The sequence below is a fragment of the Bubalus kerabau genome, chromosome 19 (assembly GCF_029407905.1).
Source record: "Bubalus kerabau isolate K-KA32 ecotype Philippines breed swamp buffalo chromosome 19, PCC_UOA_SB_1v2, whole genome shotgun sequence".
Taxonomy (NCBI): Eukaryota; Metazoa; Chordata; class Mammalia; order Artiodactyla; family Bovidae; genus Bubalus; species Bubalus kerabau.
Window position 1 is genome coordinate 17,336,194 of NC_073642.1, and position 20,923 is coordinate 17,357,116.

At 48.9% G+C, this 20,923-nt stretch overlaps 1 protein-coding gene and 1 long non-coding RNA gene across 4 annotated transcripts in view; one reads left to right on the forward strand and one right to left on the reverse strand.

The window, feature by feature from the left end:
* KLHL25 (kelch like family member 25) overlaps nucleotides 1-7,781 on the reverse strand; it is a 51,612-nt gene extending 43,831 nt beyond the window's left edge. For 2 of the 3 annotated variants that reach the window (XM_055555628.1, XM_055555627.1), the window contains exon 1: nucleotides 7,628-7,781. The gene's annotated coding sequence lies outside the window, so the exon portion shown is untranslated. The remainder of the gene's footprint in view (nucleotides 1-7,627) is intronic. The other variant, XM_055555629.1, reaches the window with a different exon arrangement.
* Nucleotides 7,782-8,443: 662 nt separating this feature from the next.
* On the forward strand, nucleotides 8,444-19,775 carry LOC129634043 (uncharacterized). The gene is made up of 3 exons (XR_008705387.1): nucleotides 8,444-8,600; nucleotides 19,210-19,306; nucleotides 19,395-19,775. It is a non-coding gene; the product is annotated as an uncharacterized LOC129634043 (long non-coding RNA).
* The last annotated feature ends 1,148 nt before the right edge of the window (nucleotides 19,776-20,923 follow it).

Genomic DNA, 20,923 nt, shown 5'->3' on the forward strand with positions numbered 1-20,923 from the left:
CCGTGGCCCTGCGGCCGTCCCAACCAGGTCAGGCTGACGCCTTCACCAGGCCTGAGGTCCCATGCTGCTGCAGGGGAACTGTAGCCAAGCCTGGATGCTGCTTGCTCCTCAAGACAGGGGCTCACCATGTCACAGCCCACTTGGGGAAGGACAGGAGAGCCTGGCTGGATGTCCCCAGGCTCCTGAATCCCAGTGGAGATGAATTTCTCTAGGGACTCCGGTCCACCAGCTTCCCTACCTCCCCCACTGTGGGGCCTGAGGCTCCAGGACCCATCTTTCCTTCATTAGGCCCCACAGTTTCCCTGCCTGTCTCCACATCAAGTACAAAAGCTCTTGGGTCAATCTTTTGCTTATTTTAAAGCCTCCCATTACAGGAAAACAGACAAGGACCCCCAAAGTAATAAACATGGCAATCCACAAAGTTCTAGGAGCCCCAGCCTTTGGCCTCTGGAAATAGTAACAGACTTTATTTTCTTGGGCTCCAAAATCACTGCAGATGGTGACGGCAGCCACAAAATTAAAAGATGCTTCCTCCTTGGAAGAAAAGCTATGACAAATCTAGACAGCATATTAGAAAGCAGAGATGTCACTTTGCCAACAAAGGTCCATAGAGTCAAAGCTATGATTTTTCCAGTAGTCATGTACGGATGTGAGAGTTGGACTATAAAGAAAGCTGAGCGCCAAGAACTGATCCTTTCGAACTATGGTGTTGGAGAAGACTCTTGAGAGTCCCTTGGACTACAAGGAGATCAAACCTGTCAATCCTCAAGGAAATCAATCCTGAATATTCACTGGAAGGACTGATGGTGAAGCTGAAGCTTCAATACTTTGGCTACCTGATGCAAAGAGCCGACTCATTGGAAAAGACCCTGATGCTGGGAAAGATTGAAGGCAGGAGGAGAAAGGGACGGCAGAGGATGAGATGGTTGGATGGCATCACCGACTTGATGGACATGAGTTTGAGTAAGCTCAAGGAGACAGTGAAGGACAGGGAAGCCTGGCGTGCTGCAGTCCATGGGGTCTCGTAAAGAGTCAGGCACTACTTAGCGACTGAATAAAAGATAAAGGAGGGATCAGTCTGTGGTGATCAATGCCCCTTTCTGAGCCTTTCCCTGGACCAGCTAGAGAATTTTCTCTACCCTCCTGGGCTGGATGAGGCCTCCTCCATCTCAGGGATGCAAGGCAGACATCCCACCTAAAGCCATCCCAGCCCCTCCCCTGGACACACTAGCTGCTTAGAAACACTCACATCCGTTCAGATGTTCCAGGCTCCAGATAGTCGCCTTTCACTAGTAAAACCCATGATGTCTGCAGAGCTTTTCAGCATAAAATGAACTTTCCGGAATGTTTCCCCATGCACAACACAGAGCAGCCTGGCAGGGGGCAGGGATTAAAAGGGCCTCATTTCACAGATGAGCACGCAGGGTGAAGGCTAAGTCCCCAGCCATGGTCAGGAGACCAGCGAGAGGCAGAGCCAGCGCTCGCTAAACCTTCATCTTCTGGAAAAAACAATGATGGATTACAAAACCAGAAGCCTGAATAAACTGGATCACTTTTTTTTAAAAGGAATATGAGATCATTTTTACCAATCACATTAGCTAAAAAGGAAAACGTAGATAATAGCAAGTATGGGTGGAGAGGTGGGCTCCCAGACACCATCAGTAGGAGAGTAAACTGGCTTATTAGTCTTTGCAAGAAGCATTTAGATTGGACAATGAAAATTTAAAGATCAGAAAGATACATGATCAAGACGTACATGAATTCATGGCTTGTATGGAGGGTTTAAAAAAAAAAAAAATCAGACACAATCCAAAAGTCCCCTGTTAGGAGACTAAAAGAAAAGAAAAGATAGTGCTTTGGCCATGCTGTGGAATATTACGCAGCTGTGAAAAGGGAACAAGATCCACCCACACACTAAGTGATAGACACTGGAATACTGAGTGCGATCCAAATTACATAAGGACAAAATCTGCATAAGAAAAGGGGATGAGAAGGGTATGCCCCAAACTGCAGACAGATACCAAGGACCAGGCTGGTTTCATAGCAGGTTCCACTTCTTCTGATACTGTTTGTTGATAAAGGAATCCACCAATGTATGATTGACATTAAAGGTAATAAAACATCTTAAAAGGAACATATTTTCTTGGCCTCTATACATATCAGAAGAGCAGCTTATCTCTGGGTCTCATCTCAAACCTCTCTCCAGCACACAACGTTCATAACCTGTGCACTTGTTTGACACCCTCTTCTTCAGATCCTCCCACGGCTGCATCTTGCTGTCCTGGAGGTCTCGGCTCAACGTTGTCAGCCTAGAGGAGCTTTCTTTAGGCTCCCTAGTCTAAGCGGATGCCCCACCTTGATCCTTTTCCTCACGCTGCCACCCCACCCCACCCACCTCCTGCAGCCCAACCTCAGCTCTATTTATTTATCTACCTGTTGTTTGCCTGCTCCAGTTGAATGGGGGCTCCAGGATGGTAAGGATCTTGCCTTGTTCTCTGCTTCACTGCAGAGCCTGGCAGAAAACAGCTTGCAAAAAAACACTCATTGGGGACTTCCCTTGTGGTCCCATGGTTAAGACTCGGCCTGCTAATGAAGGGGACACAGGTTTGATCCCTGGTCGGGGAAGATCCCACATACCACGGACCAACTGAGCCCGAGAGCCGCAAGTACTGAGCCCGTGCACCGAGAGCCCATGCCCTGCAAAAGAGAAGCTACCACAGCAACAAGCTGAGCACCGCAACTAGAGAGTCATCCCCACTCCCTCTAACTAGAGAAAGCCTGTGTGCAGCAGCAGAGACCCAGCACAGCCAAAAATAAACAAAATTTTAAAAATTCACTGGCCACATGAAGAATCGGGACACCAACGACAGTCCATTTCCTCGTGTGTCCTGTGGCTCTGGTCACATCACTCACAGCCTAGCGCTGAGCCATAACCACCCGGCTAGTTGTCTGTCTCCCAAGCCAGAGGCTGAGTGGAATTCCAAGGACAACCCTCTTTGAAGCTGACTTTCCCCTCCCAGTTTCTAGTCCAGGGTGAGCCATTCACAAGGTGCTAAATACATGTTCACTGCCTGAATGGAGCTGTACCTCTTGCTTTATCCGATTTCCAAAGCTGCAAACAACACAGGCCCTCACTCGCAGATTAAGGAACTTGCTGCCTGGGGTCTCGCAAGCCCAGCTGGGACACAGCAGGACTTGAACACTGGATGGAGGATGCAATCACCATGGCTTTCGAGAAAAAAAGCTCCCCCGTATCTCGGCCCTCACCCCAGGCCAGACGAAGCAGATGAATCTGACCTGGCCAACTGCAAACCTGGCAGGCACCTCGTCCTGGAGTTTGAAGGAGCCGAGCCTTCCTTATCTTAACTAGGAGATCAATTCTGGTCAGCCGATGTTGATCTGCGGTCGGCCTCTCCTTCAAGGAGTAGGCAGAAAACCAGCCAGGCTTCCAGTTTCCACCCTATCCCTTGCATGCTACTCTGAGGGGCGGCCGCCAGTCGGAGGCGCCTTCCTGGCAGACAGAAGTGGGTGGGGAGCCACACCGTAGCCAATGTGGGCCTCCCTCTGGCGGTGTCTGACACAGTTCTCCCACGGCCCTGCTCAGCCCCCGCCGCCCGCCTCCTCGCACGAGGAGCCATCAGACTGGCCTTGCAGGCACCTCCTTGGCAAAGTGTGGGGAATGCCCAGGGGACACCTGCCAGGCGAGATTCACTCCATCTGTTCCAGAGTGGAGGGAGCAACTTCAGTGCTCCCTCACCTGCTGCCATTCACCCCTGGGCCCCAGACTCCAAGGGGCCAGAGGCAGGGCACAGCCCTGTCCCTCTGGAGTTACCGAGAAAGTCGGACTCAGTTTCCACTCACCCAGAAAGAAAAGGAAGTGGGGCGCTTGCCTACTACCCGCCCCTTTCACTCTACAGATGGAAAAAATGAGGGCCCAGAGAAGGAAGGTGACGTGCCCAAAGGCCCAGCACCCGTCGTCAGAGGCAGAGCTGGGAACCAGGATGCCAGGCTCCTGCCTTCTAATTCAGCTCCTTCCACTCTACCAGCTGCCCCTCGCCCCTCCTGCCCAGGAGAGCTATGCAAGTAACTCGTGCCTTATAAAATGACGTGATACCAAAAATCTTTTTTGAGATTTAACAGCAAGACATTTAATATATGCACTGTACAGAAGAGCATCCACCCAATTTGCAGAAGAGCAAATCGAGGCCCAGAGAGGTAAGCGGACCTACAGGAAGTCACACAGCCAGGCAGGGCAGGACCCCCCAGGCCCCACCGTCAGGGCTTTATCTGCTGACACCTTCCAGGTGCGAGCGTTCCAATTGCGAGATGGCCGGTAAAGAGGTGGCCTTGGTCTCGGTCACATTGAAACAAGGTGAGGCCCAGAGACCCTCTTCTAAACTCTGTCCAGCCCAGGGGTGCTGGAGACGATTGTGGGGAAAGGAACGGCTTAGGAGATCGTTGCGTATTTGCAGAAAATGCACTGGAATTTCCCAGCTTAACTGGATTTCTGAGACCACAGAGCTGGCACTTCTAAAAACAGGTTGATGAGCCACACACGCCTACCGTTTTTCATCCAAAAGTGTAGTGACAGGGCTGGGAAGGAAAGGTTTACCAGTAAGAAAGAACAGAGTCTCCTGGCGCTAAAGGGAGGGGGCAGGGTGGGTGCAGGTGGCTGGGGCCCCAGGAGAAGGTCGGGTTCAAAGAGCCCATGCTCTTCTCCCCGCTCCCCAACCTGGTGCTGAAGAGACTTCGTAACAGGGAGCCCTCCCAGCCCCGAGTCCTCGTCTGACCTCCAGCCCCACATGCCCCCTTCCCTGCTCCTAATGCACGGCTGAGGGACCCGGAGTCAGGCTGGCCAGGTGAGCACCTGAAGGTGACAGGCATCAGCTTCAGCCGATTGGGGTGGGAGGAGTGTGGCTCAGGGGCCAGGGGATCCGGGAAAGGGACTGGAACCTGCTGGGGAGGCAGGACTGACGCCATCACCTGCGGACAGACCCAGGTTCCTAAGGAGAAAGGCCTGCTGGGAGGCGGTGTAAAAAGCTCCGGACACACACTCCCCATTGCCACCCCCGCCCCCCAGATGTCTGGGAAAACTAAGTGTTTTCTGGCTGGGAAAACACTTCAACAGCCTGGGCTGCCTAAAGCAATTCAATTATGAAATTTACCACATTAGATGAAAACCAGCATCTCAATCAGCCAATTCATTTGTGTCTGGTCACCCTGTTTTCTCGTGCCAGACCTGCTGGCCCCCTCCTTTCACGGGCCACACCCACACTGAGGACTGGTGGGTCCAGAGCGACTAAGGGCTCAGGGCACAGGCTGGTCTTGGGGGTTCGTGGGGTGGGACCTCCCAGGATTCCCTGCGCAGAGAGGCTGCATCCAGGAAGGCCCCTCATCTTCCTGGGGGACTCCTGGGCCAGACCACCACAGTCCCAGGTTAACCTTTCCACTGTCTCCCACCTGCCTGCTCTCTGCCCTCAACCTGCGCCAGCCTGGAGGCTGCCAATGAAGCGGCCTCTGGGAGAAGCGTGAATGGGTCGGGGAGGCGGTAGCCCAGGACCTGCTTTTCTCATCTTTACCCAATCAGAGCATCCTCTCTCCAGGCAGCCTTCGCCACCCATGCTCCCCTCCTGTGCCCCCCTTAGATCCCCTCATTGTCTCACTGGGGGTACCGTGGGCACCTCGTAACCCCACGTGGCAGCACATCCTGGTCCAGGGGGGCTCCCGGAAGGCGTGGGCCCAATCAAGCCCCTTCAAACATTAATTAACACATGAATGAACACACCACCCACTAAAGGACACTCCCTCTACGCCCCTAGCCCATCACAGTGAGAGATGGAAAGAGCCAAGCCTCCTTCCCCTGCAGCCCAGGAAGTCCGAGGCCCGGGTAATGTGGTCTTTCTTCCTGCTCTCCTCTCCCACACGGAGCACCTGCAGGTCTAAGATGCTATTAAGGGGCATCAGGCTGCAGAAACCGCCTCCTAGGGGGAGTGTGCAACTCGCCCCCAGCTCCTTTCTGGGCACTGCAAACATAAAACCGGTTGCAGCCCCAGGACCAAGGTGTCTACCATTAACTACCTTCCTTTTAATAACCTCTGTGGAGTCACTTCCTGACAAAGGGAATGACTCAAGGCGGAGACAGCTGCCCGGCCTGTAAGAAGACTGACTCGTCATCCTCAAAGGCAGGTCTTGAGGATTCGAGGCCCCCATGTTAAGAAGAATACCAAACCTGCCCCCTGGGTGGGGTGGGCTTTGGGTGCTGCTCCTCCCAGTCCTCAAATGCAAGCCTTTAGCAACACCCTGGAGCAAGCAATGAGAACAGCACCTGGGCTCAAGGAGCATCAGACCCATCTATGAATGGGGCGACTGAGGCCCTGGGTCCGAAAGGGCTTGACCTCAAGTCACAGTCACTGGAGTCTGGCCCATGACAAGCCGCTGGGGTTCCCGCCTCCTCTCTTATGGCCACTGGCAACTTCCCTCCCTCCAGCACGCTGCCAGAGTGAAACCAAAAGGCCCAGACACCTGGCCTTCTCCACCCTGAATCAGCAAGGAGGGCCAAAGCTCAGGGAGCCCTGACCCAGCCCCAAAGCAACCCAGCAGGAACAAGAGTCGCTGCACTAAACCTGCGGTGGTCCTGGGTCGGTCCCCACCCCAACCCCTTTGTTAAGGTCTCTATAAAGATTCCTCTGCTCAAAGAGAGCAGAAATCAATTTGGCGGGGGCGGCTTTGAAACACCAGCGCATAAGTGTACGCTGCCCCTCAGGGGCACGGACTCCCAACCCGAAGATCCCTCAAGCAACCACAAGGGGGAAAAGGAGTGCGTGCCCAGGTGCAGCGGGGTCCCGGAGCCAGGGTGGAACGGAGTGAACCGGACAGCCGGGCCAAAGGAGGCTTGCTCTGCACCGCTAGGGTGGCGGCCACCCCGGGCGGCGGGACTTCGGGCGGGTGCCCATTCCTCGGCGGCTCCAAGCTCTCAGCACAGGACGAGGGGCCCTGTCAGGTGGGACGCAAGTGGGCCGCGGCTCGCGTGGACGATCTTTCCCGTGGGGAAGCCCCTCAGCCCTCTCTCTGCACGAGGCAGGCAGCCATCTGGCCTCTCGGCGTCAAGTGCGCGGGGACTACCTCGCAGAGCCCGGGCCGCTCACATCCTCAAAGACAGGCAGCCTCCTCTTTTCAGGATCGATAGTAATTTTTTAAAAAGAGAGTCTGCGGACTCAATGAATCAAGCACTCCCGGGGGGGGGGGGGGGCGGTTAAGTTGAAGCACCCGCGCGCAACATCCTATTTGTAAAACAATTCATTCCGTCGCTCAGAGCTTTCAAGCAAATAACCTCGCCGGGTCCCCAGGCACGCACGAGACCGGAGGAGCGGAGCTGGGAGGGGTGCTTCTCTCCAGACCTCCACTCCCCACCATTGTCCCCGGCCCCGAGACCCCGTGGTGCACGAGGGGATTCCGGGGGTTCGAGCCCCGGGGCGCTGCACCCCTGGCAGGCGGGCCCGCAAGGCTCACTCTGCCCGGGGGGGTGCTCACACGGCGGGGGCGCGGGGTGGGTGGTGACAAGTGCCAACGCCGGGGCCGCGAGCGCAACTACACCGACTCTCGTCCCCAGCCCGGCCCCGGTACTCACCGCTCCGGGCTGCTCCGCCCGCCGCGCTCAGAGGCCGCCCCCCAGGCCGCGCGAGCGCGAGGTCCCTCAGCCCTCGCCGCTGCCGCTCCCCTCCCCCGGCTCCCAAACGCCGCCGAGCGCGCCGCCGCTTTGCGGTTCAGCCTGGGCGCCGCCAGCAAACTTGTTTCTCCGGCCTTCCCGCCCCGCCTCCCGCCCCGCAGCCAATCAGAGACTGCGCCTCTGTGACGGACGGTCAGCCGAGCCCGTAGCTAAGCCCTTCGGGGGAGAAAGGGGTGGGAGCCGGGCCGCGCCGGCTCCGCGAGGGGGCGGGGCAGGCAGAGGAAAAGGACTTCGACCAGATTCTTAAAGGGGCAGGCGCCGGCCCGCCCCCGCGGCCGGCTGAAGTTGGTGAACAAAACCCGACGGGTGTTCCGGGGCTCTCCTAAGGAGCGAGCTTTGTGGACTGCGAATGCCTCCTCTGTGCCTGCTCTTCGGAGACATACTTTTAGTCATGAAAGCGTTAAACAAACGTTTCTCTTTTATGCTGAGCTTGCCTCAGTGTTTCAGATTTTCTTCAGCCACTGAACCCCGTCTGTACTTGGAATAAGTATTTTTCAGGGTACTTCGGATGTTCTCCCAGTGTCGTTTCTCACCGAGTTCCTTTTGTAAGCTGACCGGCATTCATTCATTCATTCATCCGTTCATTAATTCACTCCACAAACATTGCTGGATGCCTGAGCGATGAGCTAGGCTCAGAGTGGGGGCGGGGGCGGGGGCGGGGGGGGGGGCGGGAATTATAATTTCTCCTTCTTGCTTCCTGGGTTTGCACCACTTTAGGCCGCTGTGTATCCAACTTCTTCACCTATAAAGTGGCGGGTTAAAAAGTCCTCATGGGGTTATTTGAGGAATGAAAAGAAACAAACTCCTGTAACAAAATTAAGTGCACAAAAAAATGTCCTTCGTTCCGCCCTCCCACTGAAAATGGATCATTCAGGTATGTCACTTAAGGATACCAAAAGCCCTGGTGGAGCCACGCATGGGGTGGGGAGAAATCCCAGGAAGCAGAGTTCACACAGACGGGGAGCACAAGGAAGTTTATGGCGGAGGGAGGGAGACTGCACAAAAGATCTGTGTGAGGGGTGGGATTGTGACTGGTGGACACTGGGAAGGAGACCCCCAGGGCAGGAAGCCATTTAGATTGAACAGAAGAGATTCCAGGCTTCAAAAGCTGTTAGAGGACAGGGGGAGACACAAGGCATTATGGGACAGAAGCCTTACGGTGTAGAGCAAAGGGTTTGAATCCCCGCTCTACTCTCAAGAGCTGCTGAGGACTAGAGACAGAGTGCTCAGGCTTTCTGAGTGATGGGTTCTTATTGGTGAAAGGAAGATTCTAGAACCTATTTTGCAGGGTTATTGTAAACAGATGAGAGCCCACGTGCAATGGGCCTGGTACCTAATAAGTGCTCAGTATATCACAGATTTCGGCTTCCCAGGTGGTGCAATGGTAAAGAATCCAGATGCCAATGCAGGAGACAAGAGAGACTCAGGGTCTATCCCTGGGTAGGGAAAACCCCCTGGAGGAGGAAATGACAGCCCACTCCAGTATTTTTGCCTGGAGAATCCTATGGACAGAGAAGCCTGGTAGGCTACAGTCCATGGGGTCAGGAAGAGTCAGACATGACTGAGCAACTGCGCAGTTACAGCATATACATGTAATAGATTTATGTCTCCACTGGGCCTCAATCTGGAGACAGGTCAGACACAAAAGTTCTGATAGTCAAGAGCAGTCTTGGCCAGAGGTAAGAAGTTAGCCAAGTGTGTGTTAAGGTGCCTTCCAAGGGGAAAAAGAGGCATCAAAATAACTTGTCCATTAAAGAAATGACACAGATCACATTTGTAGTTTTAGCCTCCTGCCAATTTTCTAGAGCTTGCGTCTTTATATAATTGTCAGTTGGATGAAGCTCCACATACCAAATTGATTCTTAGCAAGTTCATAACCATTGCTTATTATTCCATCGAGGTTCTCTGTGAAATTATAAGTGCCAACATTCTAAAATCTGGTCCACATTATCATTTTTCCCCCTCCTCAACTCCAAGCTTAAATTAGGTACTGGAATAAATTAAAATTAAATGTAGGCAATGGAACAAAAATCAGACCAAGAACACGTGTTGAGTCATTGCATTTAGATATGATTTGAAAGGAGCTGAGAAGATGGAACTTGCTTTGCCATCTGTCTCAGTCCGCACTGCAGACCCCGGAGCACACCCACCAGCACAGCCCCTTCCAGACTATGCTGTTATGACCCAAGTAACAGCGGTGTACTGGTTAGTCCACTCGACTGCACAGGGAGTCCTGGGAGAGCAGGGACCATGACAGACTCTGTAGACAACTTGGTTCCTCACACAAGTGGCCCACATAGTTTTGAAATACTGTGAATAAATCTCATGTCAGAATTGAATTTTGCCACAGTATAACAGAAAACCTAAAATAACTGTGAATTTTAAACAGATAGAAGTTTATTTCTTTCTTAACTTAATCTAAAGTTAAGTAATCTATGACTCGTTGGCAACTCCACAGTTATGAGGATTATGGGCTCCTGTACTTCCATTCTGCCATCCTTAATGCTTGGTTTCCATTTGCTGAGCCCTCGTGATTCAGGATGGCTGCTGGAGCTCCAGCTGTCACATCTATCTTTCAGACAGCAGGAAGGAATAAGAGTAGAAGAGCAGGCGTGTGCCTCCCAGCCGCATTAGCTCCATTGAAGCAGGCTGCAAAAGTTCCACATAATACGTCCATTTACATTTTATGTAGACACTTATATGGGTACACTGCCTCTCCAAACAGAGTCGTGGTTCTTTTATCAAGAAAGAGGGAACAAATTCTTGGTGTCAGCCAACAGTCTTGGCTCACACCTTTTTTCCCGACCTGGCAATGCCACCTGTCCAGTATTCCAGTAGTTCAAAATCTAACGTCTTAGAAGTTCTGAGATGATGTGCAGAATTCAATACATATTTGTGAATAGATGGCTAAACTCTTGGTTCTTCTACCTCACTGGATGATAGTCTGGTGATAGTTTCCTCTGGTGATTCCTCCTCACTTCCCAGATGTCCAAATAATTGGAGTGCTTGGGAAGTGAGTGAAGATAGACAAAACCTCTTCCCTAAATATGCTCAGATCTACGTGATTTCATCCAGGGCCAAGCCTTATGTTCACATAAACACTGGCAGCTCTTGAGTCTGTCGTCCCACCAAACTTCTCCAGGAACTTCAGGCCTACAGGTGCATCTGCTTACTCAATGGCTGGGCTTGGATTCTAGGGACACCTCAACTTGGGACGCCCCCTCCCCCATGAGCTCCTGATGCATTACCTTGCAAAAGACATTTTGCTCCTTCAGGGGGCTTCCCCATCGCAGGAAAGGACAATTCAATCTTTTGCTCAAATGAAAAATCTTGGCACCATTCTGTTTTACCCCACCTCTAAATCTGTGTCCAATCTGAGCGATTCCTACCACTTTTTCTGCCAGGCTTATCCAAACCACCATCATTTCTCCTCCCCTGAGCCATCTCAGCAGCCCCTCAAAGCATCTTCCATCTCTGCTCCCTAGAGTCCATTCTCAACACAGCAGCTGGAGGGGGCTTTTTATTTATTTATCTTTTAAAACAGGTATACTAGCATATATGGGCTCCTCAGTGGCTCAGATGGTAAAGAATCCACCTGCAATGCAAGAGACCTGGGTTTGATCTCTGGGTCGAGAAGATCCCCTGGAGAAGGGAATGGCCACCCATTCCAGTATTCTTGCCTGGGAAATCCCTTGGACAGAGGAGCCTGGTAAGCTACAGTCCATGGGGTTGCAAAGAGTTGGACAAGGTAGAGCGAATAAGTGAGAGAGAGCTTGACAGACAAGCAGCCATGACCCCTGGGAACTGGCCGTGCATGCACAGCTAGGCTGTGCTGTTTTCCAGTTGAAGGTAAATAATTTGGCAGAACATCACCATCAGACAAGGTCTCTCTGTGACTGCACTGTGTCAAGACAAAAACAAGACCATAATCACATCTGAACACTGCAAAACATGAGCACCATCCAAGCCACAAAATACTCAAATCTGTGTCTCCTGGTTAATAGGAGTGACCTCTGTTTCTTTATGACTTACAGCTTTGGCCTCCACCTGGTCTCCTTCCTTTTAGATAAGGTTTACTAAGATACCCCATCATGGACTCATCACTGCTTTCTGACAGCACACAATCCAGATCAATGCCCCCACTTCCCTGGGCTCTCTCCCAAACTACCCAGCCAAAGCCCAAATCCTACTCTAGGTTCCACCTAACACCCTTGGGCCGAGATGCCCTCCGTTCTCCCATGGTACGTGGGCTCCCTCATTGCAACAAGTAATAGACGCAACTTGTTCATCTACAGGTGTTCCTGATTGACCATGCAAATACACAAATATTGGCAGTACCGCCCCCACCCCACACACACTTGACTTGGCATGGGGGTATCTAACTGGCTGCCTTCTCTCCCAGGGTGTAAATTCCCTGAGAACAAAGGTTTGTAGTCACTGCTCCATTTCTAGACCTAAAGAGTGCCTGCACTATAGTAGTCTCTCCATACATCTGTACTGAATGAATTCAGAATGAATTGAATGTAGGTTTAGCAGCAGTATTAGCTACCATTAAGTCAGTAGTTTCTGATCTCAGTGTTGGATAAATTCAATCAGGCCTTGCATTTTTGGTCAAGCTCCCCCAGAATGGAACTCCTGGTCAGGTGGGGCCCACCTAGGGCAAGGATGTGGCAAGAGATGGCTTTGTCAGCTTTGGTTCCCAAGGGAGGGGCCGGGAGGCAGTGACGGCCCTTCTAGGGGAGCAGCAGGGATCAAGGTCACTGATGAGTCATCATTTCAGCTCTGGGAGTACAAAGGAGCTGGGCAGGGCTGGGGCTGGCAGGACAGAGGCTACGGGAGGCGGGACAGCGTCCTGCCCTCACTGGTGGCAGTGTGGGAATGCATGAGGAAGAAGGACTCTGGGTTTCCTGTTCCTTCCAACTCAAGATGCTGTAGCCATTTGGCAATCTCCATTCAGCAGTGCCCATAAAGCCCACAAAATTGATGCTTTTGAACTGTGGTACTGGAGAAGACTCTTGAGAGTCTCTTGGACTGCAAGGAAATCACACCAGTCAATCCTAAAGGAAATCAACTGTGAATATTCATTGGAAGGACTGATGCTGAAGATGAAACTCCAATACTTTGGCCACCTGATGCAAAGAGGTGACTCACTGGAAAAGACCCTGATGCTGGGAAACACTGAAGGCAGGAGGAGAAGGGGGCGACAGAGGATGAGATGCTTGGATGGCATCACTGACTCATGGACATGAGTTTGAGCAAGCTCAGGGAGCTGGTGATGGACAAGGAAGCCTGGCAGGCTGCAGTTCATGGGGTCGCAAAGAGTCGGACACGATTGAGCGACTGAACAACAACAAATGAAGCCCATTTCTCACAGGCACTCTCCCTACACCGCCAGAAAAGCCCCTTTTCCTTAATAGAGTGGGACACTGAAGCTTCTGTATCAAGCAGTGCATCCTGGCGGTGTGGGAAGGGCAAAGGGAGGAATGCCTTTGGTCAGTGGGCACATGCAGAGACACTAGGGAAGAGGTCCAGACATCCAGGGACCAGCAAAGGAGAAGCCAGGCGGAGGGACTGGGAATGAACCAAAGGAAGGAAGATAAGAGAACATTTCAGAACAAACGCCTCCTTTGAGAAATGTTGGCTGGGGCCTTAAACCCACTCCTTTCCTTCTCTCAAACCAGAGGCAAAACACAGTATGCAACAATGGTTCATAAACAACTGTTGAAGATGCAAAGCAGTGTGCACAGCGTGCTATCTCTGGGCCTGAAGTGGGAGGAATCAGAAAGGGCGCTTGTCCATGCATGGATGCAAATAGAGATGCTCTGGGAGGACTTGGAAAAAGGAGCCCAGTGGGTGAGGAGGGGAGGTGGGGTTGGTGCGGGGTAGAGGTGTTGACAGTCCTGGAGAGTTAGAGAGTTTGATTTCTGAGCCGTGGGAATCTATCGCCTCTCCAAAAATATCATTTAAAAACTAGTCATGGGCTTCGAAATGAAATAGAGCCACGTGTTTCTATGCTCAGATTAGGATGGGAGAAAAAGTGTTAGTCACTCAGTCATGTCCAATGCTTTGTGACCCTATGGACTATAGACCTCCAGACTCCTCTGTCCATGGGCTCCTCCAGGCAAGAATACTGGAGTGGGTTGCCATGCCCTCCTCCAGGGGATCTTTCCAACCCAGAGAGAGAACCTGGGTCTTCATCATTGCAGGCAGATTCTTTGCCATTTGAGCCACCAGGGAAGCCCGAGGATGGGAGAAGAAGGGTAAAGGAGATTTGTACTCTAGGTATATGGCCTGGAATCAAGTTTTCTTTGTATGATAAAGAATCATGTTTAACAAGAAGGGAGAAAGAAAAGAAGGGAGGGAGGGAAGGAAAAACAGCATTTGGAGATTGCAGACTCAGCTGGGCTTGTATCCTGGCTCTGCTACTTATTGTGTGACCATAAGTAGGATATTTTGCCTCATCTGAGCCTCAGACTCTCCATCAGTAAAGAGGGAATAGTACTGTTAGCACTGCTGCTTGTTCCTACTATAGCAAGGGTGCTTGCTGTGCCATGCCATGCGAAGTCGCTTCAGTTGTGTCCAATTCTTTGCGACCCTGTGGACTGTAGCCCACCAGGCTTCTCTGTCCGTGGGATTGTCCAGGCAAGAATACTGGAGTGGGTTGCCATTTCTGACCCAGGGATCGAACCCAGGTCTTCTGCGGCTCCCACATGGTAGGCGGATTCTTTACCAATGAGCCAGACGGGAAGCGCACATAGGGAACTTAAAAGGGTTCAGTTTAGAAGAAAAATCTGTGAGGAGCACCTAGCCCAGAGTCTTGGCCCTAATAAACCATCAATGATTAGCAGCTGGGATTTGTCAAATGCTGAGAGAGATTCCTGGGTGACTTACCCTAAGTATTGAATTAATTGTAATTATCATTCAGGAATACTAAACTCTGCAGGTGGTCTCTGGTGACTCCCCAGCTGGATAGGTGTGAGCCCTGGACCTCTCACTGGACACCCTTGAAAATCTGTTCCATTTAGGGGTCTGATCCCTCCTGGTTATTTGGATGGGGGCCTTCCACCCCTCAGGACCTCTCTCAAACGTGCACATAAGCAGTGCAGGGTGTGGCCAGGACTGGACTGCAGGATTCCTGAGTCTGGCTCCAGAAAAGCTTCCCCAGGAAAACAGCCAGTGTGCCCTGTGGGATTTTATTCCACACTCAAATGAGTCCCTGCATAGCTAAGTGGGAGTGGCCTGTAGAAGTTGTTTAAAAGCTGCAGGCTTTGTTCATCGGTGTGCTGATTTGAAAAATGTCGATCAAGCACCCAGCAGGTTCTAGAACAACGCTGGGAGCTGAGTAAATCTGAAGGGAGATGGGGCACAGAGGTCAATAAATCATTGTACTTGTCCTTAAAAATAGCACAAACCAGACCCAATGGGGGCAGAAAATGCACACATTGCAAAATGAACCTGACAATTCCACAGAGATTCAAATGAAAGGCTGTGGCAGAGCTGAGGAGGGGAAGATGGCTTTTGGAGACTGTGTTTGCCCCTTACAGATGTGAGAGTTGGATCATAAAGAAGGCTGAGCAGTGAAGAACTGATGCTTTCAAACTGTGGTGCTGGAGAAGACTCTTGAGAATCCCTTGGACCATGAGGAGATCAAACCAGTCAATCCTAAAGGAAATCAACCCTGAATATTCATTGGAAGGACTGATGCTGAAATTCCAATACCACCGCCACCTGATGCGAAGAGCCGACTCACTGGAAAGGACCCCGATGCTGGGAAAGATTGAAGGCAAAAGGAGAAGGGGGCGGCAGAAGATGAGCTGGTTAGATAGCATCACTGACTTAATGGACATGAATCTGAGCAAATTCCAGGAGACAGTGGAGGACAGAGGAGCCTAGCTAGTATAGTCCATGGGGTCATGAAGAGTTGGACAAGAAGCTGAACAACAACATTTGCCCTGGGCTGGCGGAGTGAGGAAAATTCTACAGGGTAGAGAAAGCTTCCCAAGGTATAAAGGTTTGACATGAAAAAACTTTGTGGAGAGAGATTTCAGAAAAAAAGAGGAGGCCCGGGAGGAGTTTGTGGGAGGGCAGGGAGAAGGGAGATGGGTAGTAGGGGGAAAGGAGAAAACACCAGAAGGCAGGGAAGAGTGTGACTAACTCCCAATTAACTGTCCTGCATCAGAGCCTACTCAGGCCCATAACAATGAAAATTTAGGACAGGAAAAACCAGGCATGAGAGCGGATAAACTGTTCATGTGTATTCACACAAAGGGTTACTGCACAGCATTTAAAGTCAATGAGGTATCTTTATGTTGTTAATATGGATACATCTGGAGAACATGATGTTGAGTGAGAAAAGCAATCTACGAATGGATACATAGGGTGCAATCACATTTATGTATATTATAAAATCTTCCAAAGCAATGCTATAAAGTATATAGTGTTTACACATTATTGTTTATACTATGTAAATATAGAAACACCATGTATGCATATACACACAATATGCTTTGGGAAAACAAAATGTTTTGAGAACCTCAATGATGTGGAAGGTCTTCTGGGAAAATATAAGTTATTAAAAATACCTTGAAGAGGTATAGAAAACAGAAAGGACTCAATGACAACAAAAGGGGTTTAAAAAGTTATTAAAAAGGATCAATCCACTAGGAAAATAGAATATATATACCAAACAACAGACCCTTAAGATAGGTAGAGTAAAAACTGATAGACCTGGAGGGAGAGACAGACAAATCAATTATAGTTGAGGACTTCAACACTTCCCTCTCAGCAACTTACAGAACTACTAGCATTCTTGGGACTTCCCTCGTGGTCCAGTGGATAAGGCTCCAAGCTCTCAATGCAGGGGTCCCCGGTTCAATCCCTGGTCCGGGAACTAGAGCCCACACTTAACTAGAGATCCCACATGCCACAACTAAAATCCACCACAGCCAAATAAATAAATGAATTAAAAATAACTGTTAAAAAAGAATTACTACATACCTGGAGAATTCCATGGACAGAGGAATCTGGCAGGATGCAGGCCATGGGGTCACAAAGAGATGGACATGACTTAGTGACTCAACAACAACTAGAGTTGTAATCAGCCTTAAAATCAGAGATACAGGAGGTCTGAACAGCATAATCAATCATCAGGCTCTAATTCACAGTTATAAAACATTCTGCCCACCAACAAAATATAAGTTCTTTTTCAAGTGCCCAAGAAACATTCACCAAGATAGATGATCTCCTGAGACATAAAATAAACCTCAATAATTTTTTTAAAAAACAAAATCCCCATAATAAAAACATAGATAAATAAAATGAAATCACATAATGTTCTCTGACCATAATGGAATCAAACTAGAAATCAATAACAGACAATTAGAACATTTCTGTACATGTAGGAATTAAACAACTCAGTTCCAAAAAACCATGGATCAAAAAAGAAGCCTTCCCCTGGGGGGGTCGGCGGGGGTTGGGGATGGTGCAGGGAAATAGAACACACACAGACATACACACACACACAATCAATCTCAATAAGACATCTTTTCAATATTAAAGGCCACAGAAGTCCAGATCAGATCAGATCAGATCAGTCGCTCAGTCGTGTCTGACTCTTTGCAACCCCATGAATCGCAGCACACCAGGCCTCCCTGTCCATCACCAACCCTCAGAGTTCACTGAGACTCACGTCCATCGAGTCAGTGATGCCATCCAGCCATCTCATCCTCTGTCGTCCCCTTCTCCTCCTGCCCCCAATCCCTCCCAGCATCTGAGTCTTTTCCTATGAGTCAACTCTTCGCATGAGGTGGCCAAAGTACTGGAGTTTCAGCTTTAGCATCATTCCTTCCAAAGAAATCCCAGGGCTGATCTCCTTCAGAATGGACTGGTTGGATCTCCTTGCAGTCCAAGGGACTCTCAAGAGTCTTCTCCAACACCACAGTTCAAAAGCATCAATTCTTCAGTGCTCAGCCTTCTTCACAGTCCAACTCTCACATCCATACATGACCACAGGAAAAACCATAGCCTTGACTAGACGAACCTTTGTTGGCAAAGTAATGTCTCTGCTTTTGAATATGCTCTCTAGGTTGGTCATAACTTTCCTTCCAAGGAGTAAGTGTCTTTTAATTTCATGGCTGCAGTCACAATCTGCAGTGATTTTGGAGCCCAGAAAAATAAAGTCTGACACTGTTTCCACTGTTTCCCCATCTATTTCCCATGAAGTGATGGGACTGGATGCCATGATCTTTGTTTTCTGAATGTTGAGCTTTAAGCCAACTTTTTCACTCTCCTCTTTCACTTTCATCAAGAGGCTTTTTAGTTCTTCTTTACTTTTTGCCATAAGGGTGGTGTCATCTGCATATCTGAGGTTATTGATATTTCTCCCGGCAATCTTGATTCCAGCTTGTGTTTCTTCCAGTCCAGCGTTTCTCATGATGTACTCTGCATAGAAGTTGAATAAACAGGGTGACAATATACAGCCTTGACGTACTCCTTTTCCTATTTGGAACCAGTCTGTTGTTCCATGGCCAGTTCTAACTGTTGCTTCCTGACCTGCATACAAATTTCTCAAGAGGCAGATCAGGTGGTCTGGTATCCCCATCTCTTTCAGAATTTTCCACAGTTTATTGTGATCCACACAGTCAAAGGCTTTGGCATAGTCAATAAAGCAGAAATAGGTGTTTTTCTGGAGCTCTCTTGCTTTTTCCATGATCCAGCGGATGTTGGCAATTTGATCTCTGGTTCCTCTGCCTTTTCTAAAACCAGCTTGAACATCGGAAGTTCACGGTTCACGTATTGCTGAAGCCTGGCTTGGAGAATTTTGAGCATTACTTTACTAGCGTGTGAGATGAGTGCAATTGTGCGGTAGTTTGAGTATTCTTTGTCATTGCCTTTCTTTGGGATTGGAATGAAAACTGACCTTTTCCAGTCCTGTAGCCACTGCTGAGTTTTCCAAATTTGCTGGCATATTGAGTGCAGCACTTTCACAGCATCATCTTTCAGGATTTGGAAAAGCTCAACTGGAATTCTATCACCTCCACTAGCTTTGTTCATAGTGATGCTTTCTAAGGCGCACTTGACTTCACATTCCAGGATGTCTGGCTCTAGGTCAGTGATCACACCATTGTGATTATCTGGGTCGTGAAGATCTTTTTTGTACAGTTCTTCTGTGTATTCTTGCCATCTCTTCTTAATATCTTCTGCTTCTGTTAGGTCCATACCATTTCTGTCCTTTATCGAGCCCATCTTTGCATGAAATGTTCCTTTGGTATCTCTGATTTTCTTGAAGAGATCTCTAGTCTTTCCCATTCTGTTGTTTTCCTCTATTTCTTTGCATTGATCGCTGAAGAAGGCTTTCTTGTTCCCTGTAAAACTATTGTAAGCAGAGAAAACGAGGTCTTAATAAGAAGCTTTTTGGCATAATGAAAAGAGGATTGAATTTCACGCACACCGGCTAGTAAATGCCTCATGTTTTCTCCTCACAGGAGCAGAGCAGGTCTTCAGGAAGCTGACATGTGGCTGGACTGACTGTCTACTACATTCAGTTCTTCCCACATAATTTCTTCCTGACTCTCCTCTAAGGTCAGTGTGATACCTTTGAATTGCTTCCAGATGCACACTTGAGTTTGAGAGCATTTCTACTTTCTTGGTGTTTTTCTTTTTTACACAGGACATAGCTGAGAACTGTCTGTAAACTGAAGTTTTTCATGGCGTCATTGTATTAAGACTGGGTCATGGAGAATGAATAAAGCACACTCTATTAAACCTTAGAGGACTGAATGAAAACAAAAAATACAATGTATCAAAATCTGTTGGGATGACACAAAAGCAGTGCTGAGAGAGATGCTTTCAGCAATGAATGCTTATATTAGAAATGAGGAAAAGTCTCAAGTTAATAACCTAAGCATCTATCTCAAGAGTCTAGAAAAAGAAAAGCAAAATAAACCCAAAACAAGAAGAAGGAAGGCATAAAGACAAAAGCAGAAATCAATGATATGGAAAATAGAGGAAATCAATGAAACAAAAATCTGGTTCTTGGGGAAAAGATCAGTACAACTGATAAGACTGTAGGAAGACTGATGACGCAGAAAAAGACATAAATTAACAATAAAAATAATTAAATAGAGGATATCACTACAGATTCTGTCAATTTTTTTGTCATTCAATAGGGTAACAAACTTTCTACCCCCCTTTGTTAAAAGAAAAAAAAAAGAGGCATGATTTCCAAAAATCAATGTAGAGTGTTACAGAAATAAACATTAAAATGTTAAGTGAAGTGAAGTGAAGGGAAGCTCAGTCGTGTCCGACTTTTTGCGGCCCCATAAACTGTAGTCTACCACGCTCCTCAACCCGTGGGATTCTCCAGGCAAGAATACTGGAGTGGGTTGCCATTTCCTTCTCCAGGAGATCTTCCCAACCCAGGGATCGAACCCCGGTCCCCTGCATTGCAGGCAGACGCTTTACCATCTGAGCCACCAGGGAAGCTCAAATAATAATAATAATTCAAATAATTAATTAAATAATTAAAGTGTTAAAAAATAATTATCACAGAAGTTATAATGCTTGTTTGAGGCTCCAGAATAATAACAACTTTAAAAAATCACTGATATCATCCTTATAGGATACATGCCTTGGTGTGTCTGTGAACACAAATTTTAATTTTTTAGTGCCAAACAAGTCCAAGATAAAAAGATTTTGAATAATGGCAGTGCTATATAATACAAGGTGCTTGTTGGCATATGTCATCTTTAAACTGCATTCCACAATCTATGATTCTTTTGTAACATACAATAGAGTAACAAACTCTTTGTTTTTTTCTTTTAAAAATGAGGGGGCACTATAGATCTTTTTGGAGAAGGTAATGGCATCCCACTCCAGTACTCTTGCCTGGAAAATCCCATGGATGGAGGGGCCTGGTGGGCTGCAGTCCATGGGGTCGCTAGGAGTTGGACACAACTGAGTGACTTCACTTTCACTTTTCACTTTCATGCACTGGAGAAGGAAATGGCAACCCACTCCAGTGTTCTTGCCTGGAGAATCCCAGGGATGGGGGAGCCTGGTGGGCTGCCGTCTATGGGGTTGCACAGAGTCGGACATGACTGAAGCGACTTAGCAGCAGCAGCATAGATCTTTTACTATGAGGATAATAAGGTTATACTATACTGAATAACTTCACAGTGATAAATTTGACAACTTAGT